Source organism: Oratosquilla oratoria, chromosome 7 (assembly GCF_046742065.1).
Source record: "Oratosquilla oratoria isolate Oo_2021 chromosome 7, ASM4674206v1, whole genome shotgun sequence".
NCBI classification, from domain to species: domain Eukaryota; kingdom Metazoa; phylum Arthropoda; class Malacostraca; order Stomatopoda; family Squillidae; genus Oratosquilla; species Oratosquilla oratoria.
Window position 1 is genome coordinate 22,876,160 of NC_134783.1, and position 5,808 is coordinate 22,881,967.

Genomic DNA, 5,808 nt, shown 5'->3' on the forward strand with positions numbered 1-5,808 from the left:
CTGTTGGGTTAGATGATATTTATAAATCTTCACTGTGGTACTTCGATGAGCTTGCATTCCTTCGTGACCAAGAATTGCAGCAAGGAGTGTCAAGTGTGGATGATGGGGAAGAAGATGGTAATGAGGGATCAATAGATAATATTGTAAGTATTCACCCTTTTATTTCCATAATAACATAAGTAAATCTGTAATATTATATATATATATATATATATATATATATATATATATATATATATATATATATATATATATATATATATATATTGATTGAATACAACCAAATAATTTCTTATTCATTACCTAAAGCCAATGTAAGTGACAAATATCACCAGGGACATAATACATAACCTTTGATAGCATATGTATATAATGTTATATAATCAAACAAAAGTTGGCATTCAAATTGTGAAATTAATGTTTGACACTAACAAACATTATAATATACAGAAATGATTTTAATGCATTACATGTCAATCCTAGACTCCTGCCAAGGAACAGACCCTTCGTTATTGAAGTAATTACAAAATGCATCCCTTACATTCTTAGCAGATAAAGTAGCATTACGAGAACATGTTGGTGCCAGGGGAATAGGTTGCTTGTCAATCTCAAATTTCCTTCATTAACCTGTCTACTACTCGCATCTTCTACACCAAATCTGGTATCTAGATATGCTTGTACGTTTCGTTTCCTTAAGTAGTTATGAAGATAACAACATGCCATTACTATTGTTGAAGCTTTCGCTGGACACACATTAATGGTAGACAAAAGAACTCTAAATCGTGATGACATTATTCCAAAAGCATTTTCAACAATCCGTCGAGCTCGTGACAGTCTGTAATTATAGACAGCTTGTGATTTGGTCATTTGCCTGTGTGCAAAAGGCTTCATTAGGTTATCCAGTAAAGGAAAGGCATCTTCTGCTACGAATACATATGGCATAACTTCAGGGCACCCAGACATGGTGTTTGGCTCTGGAATATTTAACTGATTTTCTTCCAGCCTCTTACCAAATTTTGTTTCCAAACACCCCACCATCCGATACTCTAACATTGGCACCTGCACCAACCATTATGAATTCATAGTTGGCATTAACAACAGCCATTAACACAATGCTGAATGTATATTTGTAGTTGTAGTAGTATGAAGCAGAACCAGAGTTTCTTAATTTGCACATGCTTCCCATCAAGCGCCCCGAGACAATGGGGAAATTGCCAAGTCCTCTCAAATGCAGCAGCTACTTCTAACCATTCATCTGATGTTTTGGGGATCTGTAATAAAGTTCGAATTTGAAATAAATCTCAATGTTTTATCATCATATTAATTTTCGTTATTGTCGTTATGAATTTCATAATTCATATCTTCATCCCCACTATCTTTTTAAAAATGTAAAATTTGACCGTTATGATATACTCCTATTATTTTGCAGGACCCGTCCACTCTGCCACTGAATCACAGGTGTATTCTCATACCTCAAAGAGGTTACGTAGCACTTTCCCTTGCGTGTGCACACCTTCAGCAAAGTAACGACTCCATTGATACACTATAGTCAGCGCAAGGAGAAATGACCGCTAAAAGCGAGGCTAGGAGATTTCCCGGTGTTGCCACAGATGGGCATCCATGGCGAGAACGTGCGTGTGGATGCAATGTTTTCTGAATGCAGTGTGAGGGGGGCGGGGCCAGAGATTAGATGTAGTGGCAACGTCGCTCTCTCTTGCCCATATGCCATGTCTAGACTCAAAGAAACGAAACCTTTGTATAGAAAACATTGCTTTGATTTTTACCTCGGTGGTGGTGTGTGACAAAAAATTATAATATAATCATATGTGGCAACATTATAAAATTATAAAATAGAATTATAAAATAAAATAAAATTATGAAATAATTATATGTGGCACCACAGGGGAACTCCCAGTGCTCCGCCCTAACGGCCATTTCTCAGTGCAACGGGTATAGCAAGGAGTTGGGCTCAAGAATGTGAGTGCAGGACAGCAAATATATACAAGGAAGGCTATTAATGATATTCTTTTTGAGGCTCGTTTAGGAACATTGCACAGGCATAGTGTGAAAATTAATGAAAATGCTGATGTTCAAGCTAGATCTTCCACACCTTTTTGTGACCTCTCCTCCTGGAGCAATTCAAGTACCAGTGGACCACTACTCTGGGGAATATTGTCACTACTGCAGATGCGAATGGAGTGCGTGTTTACAGAACAGTGTCAGACCTTTTTAGTGATCCCCAGTACTTACAGCTTATAAAATAACCTACATTATGGCATATTGGTGGTGGAAATAATCATGTAGGCTTATTGTTTATTTTTTTTTTCTTTCAAGCAATCAATCAAGTTTATGTTCACAGTAGGTAATTCACTTACGTAATAGATCAAAGTTGATTTTTTTTTTGCAAATAGAGTCTTAAAGCAATGTTACGATACCCAATAAATCGTATTTCTCTTATTTGTACCTCATTAAACCTACCTTACTATACTCCTTCAATACAGTGACGATAGCATAGGTTTCCATAATGATACGACCAAGAATTTGTGGAGAGATGGGAATGGCGAACACAAGTTCCTGAAATGTTTGTCCAGTAGCTAAGAATCGTAGAGTACTGGAAAGCCTTTCACTGGGTGAAATGGATTCTCTCAGCTTAGTATCCAGTTTCTGTATTAGAGGCATAGTCTTTTCTAGCAAAACCATAAATGATTCTCTGTCCATAGGCTACGTAAAAAATGTAATTTGCAGGAGCAGAGAGAAGCAATTCCTGTAGGAGGTTTTCATGTGTGAATTTATTTCTTTTTTTAAGCCACTCTTTCATCCACACCTTTCTTTTCACAATTTCCTTTTCTTCTTCATCGTCTAAAGCCAGAAGAATGGCTATGCATGCAGCCGCTTTACTCATCTTCACTCCACAAACTCCAAGAGGTAAGTAATGATTGCTCAATCTTACTGACAGTGTGTGTCCCAAACACTGTTTGCACAATCTCGATGACTGTGCAGTCATGACTGACAGTGTATAGGGGCTTAACGTTTTTCTGAGCTTGGAGCCATGTGATATAACGTATTAGAAGCGCGCCCCAACAGACGAGTATTAAGGCCCTTACACACTGTCAGTCATGATTGCACAATATTCATGATTGCGCAAGCATATCCTGTGTGAGTGGGTGTGGTTGAGTGTTTGCGCAGATGATTGAGGAATTTCCAACACGGTTTGATTTTGTAAGCTCAAGCATAGTAGTTACACTATCATGAGTGATAGTGTCGATGATTGCGCCAACAGCTCAGTCTTTCCTTTGTAGCCAAGAATGGCTATGCATGCAGCCGCTTTACTCATCTTCACTCCACAAACTCCAAGAGGTAAGTAATGATTGCTCAATCTTACTGACAGTGTGTGTCCCAAACACTGTTTGCACAATCTCGATGACTGTGCAGTCATGACAGTGTATAGGGGCCTTTAAGCAATGGATTATTTTATAACATATATATTATGAAAAATATTGATAACATAGATTATAACACATTTATAACATACATTAGTAACATGTACTAATGATAATACACAACACATCATATTCACACAAGACGTGCTTTAAATTACAACCAGGAGACTTTATTCACGCAAGGGTGTGACACAGCACAACCATAAGATTCCATTCACGCTAAAGACGTGACATAAAGAAAAACCTGCGTTGAGTTTGTCTATTATTGTTGCTGCTGTTGTTGTCTTTGCCGTTCCCTAGACTGTCTGGCCGAGTAGTCCTGTCTCTCTGAGGTCACCCATCCTCCTCTGGTAACTTAGAAGGGCTGGGTGGTGGCCGCGCCGCAGTCTGACTCTTAAGGCCCTGCCAGACGAGCGGGTTGGCCGCCGCGGAACCGCTTTATATTGATTCCTATGTAAGACACTGGTAAACCTCTCGTCTGACATAGCCAGGCGGGCTGGCCGCGGCGGTTTCAAGTGGGGAAATGCGTCTCACCCGCCGCGGTCAGGCGGGTAGACCGCCCGTGTGACATCAGCCTTAGGGGTGGGGGAGAGGATTCAAAGAGATGGGCATCGCGGGGTCGGGCATGCAGCAATGTGTTGTCTTTCAGTTTGTTGATGGAGAAGTGAACAATATGACTATGCTTTAAGGGGCGGGTGTCTGGTGGTTGTGGAGGAAGGGAAGAGAGTATTTGTGTGTTACATAGGTACTTGGGTGTTGTTTTGATGTTATTGGCATGTGTGGGAGTTCTATCATTTAGCGTAGTGGGTGGGTTATTCTTGTAGAGGCTGCGGCAGTGTTTGTGTCCCTCTCATGTCAAGGTGATTCGAGAATGAGGACTTTCGTTTCATGGTGTAGATGGTCTGTAGGTGTTGTATTTGTGCAGTTTGTATCAACCTTTAAGGCTTTGTTCTGTATTGTCTGTAGGGTGTTGTTGTGTGTCTCAGTGAGACTAGGGGCCCATGTGGGGTTCGTGTAATTCGCCACTGAGCATATATATTGTATACAGGAATGGTATTTTCTTTGTTTTGTCCGAATGTTATAACTGCAAGTGATTTAAGCGCGTGGAGCCTAGGTATGCCTTCTGTCTTTATGTCCATAGGGTGTTGTATTAATGATATGGATATATCGTATGTTACGCCAAAAATCTTCAATATATGTATGTGGTATGAGGCTGTTGTTGATAAGGAGGAGTGGTATGTACTCGTATTTGTGTTCCAATGTCCAATTGGTTAGAAGTGTGACTGTAGATTTGGTTGGGTCTATTTTGAGTCTGTAGTGAGCCAGGTGTTGGGTTTGTCGAGGTATGGCTATAATATTTCTGTGGCTCTGAGTTACGTTTTGTGCATGTAATTGTCATGTCGTTTGCGTAAGAAAATATTTCTATTTGTGGGGTGCGAGTATATCGTGCTTGTATAGATCAAAGAGTGTGTGGATAAGACGAAGCCTTGGGGTACTGTTTCTTAAGTTTTTGGTGTGCGATGATTGGTCATTTTATGGCACATAGACATTTTTACCTGCAAATAATTGGCCAGCCATATTTTGGTATTATTGTGCATGTCTGTGTTGTATATTTTGTTTGAGACTGTGTCGAGGGATGGCACCAATAGTTTTACTAACGTATAGTGTTCTGTCTGGGTGCCTATCTGAACTGATGCAACCGAAAATTCTTTGTGTAAGATTACCAGAAGACTAGAGTGTAGTGGTCCAAAACAGTGTTGTGATTTGGCAAGGGTGGTATGTGGTGCGACAAGTTGTACTAATAGGCGTTCTACAACTTTGAAGGGGGAGCAGTGTGATTGGGCGATGTGGTGCTGGAACTGTAGGGTTTTTGTTAGGTTTGGTGATTGTGATGGTTTCCCCATGCTTCCAGATATTGGGTTGTGTGAATGGTTGTAGTCTGCGATGTCTTGTGAGTGCATGTATACCGTGTGGTCCGAGGTATTTAGGTGGATGTTACTTATGATATCCTGGTCCCAAGTGGATGAGTGCTTGAGGTTATGGATTATAATTTATATGCTACGTCTGGCTGTCTATGAAGTCAGTGTCTGTGGGGAAATCTTTCTTACGTCGGATGATGCGTCAGTCGTCAGGGTGAGGTATGATTTATGAGAATGCTTATCTGTTTGAGGGTAGGTTGACTGATGATGTGGTGGTTGCTGTGTGAGATCGTGTTGTGTTACTGTTGGATAGTGTACATTTTTTTTTGCTTGTTTCGTGGACAAGAGTGTAGACATAGGTTTGCCAATTAAGTATTTTTGTTCACGTATTTTGTTGTTGGTCTCAATGTTAAATGTTTGAATTTGGTCTGTTATGTCATAATGTATAG

The 5,808-nt window shown here is 40.0% G+C and overlaps 1 pseudogene; it reads left to right on the forward strand.

Moving 5' to 3' along the window:
- LOC143026900 (uncharacterized) overlaps positions 1–1,936 on the forward strand; it is a 2,188-nt pseudogene extending 252 nt beyond the window's left edge.
- The last annotated feature ends 3,872 nt before the right edge of the window (positions 1,937–5,808 follow it).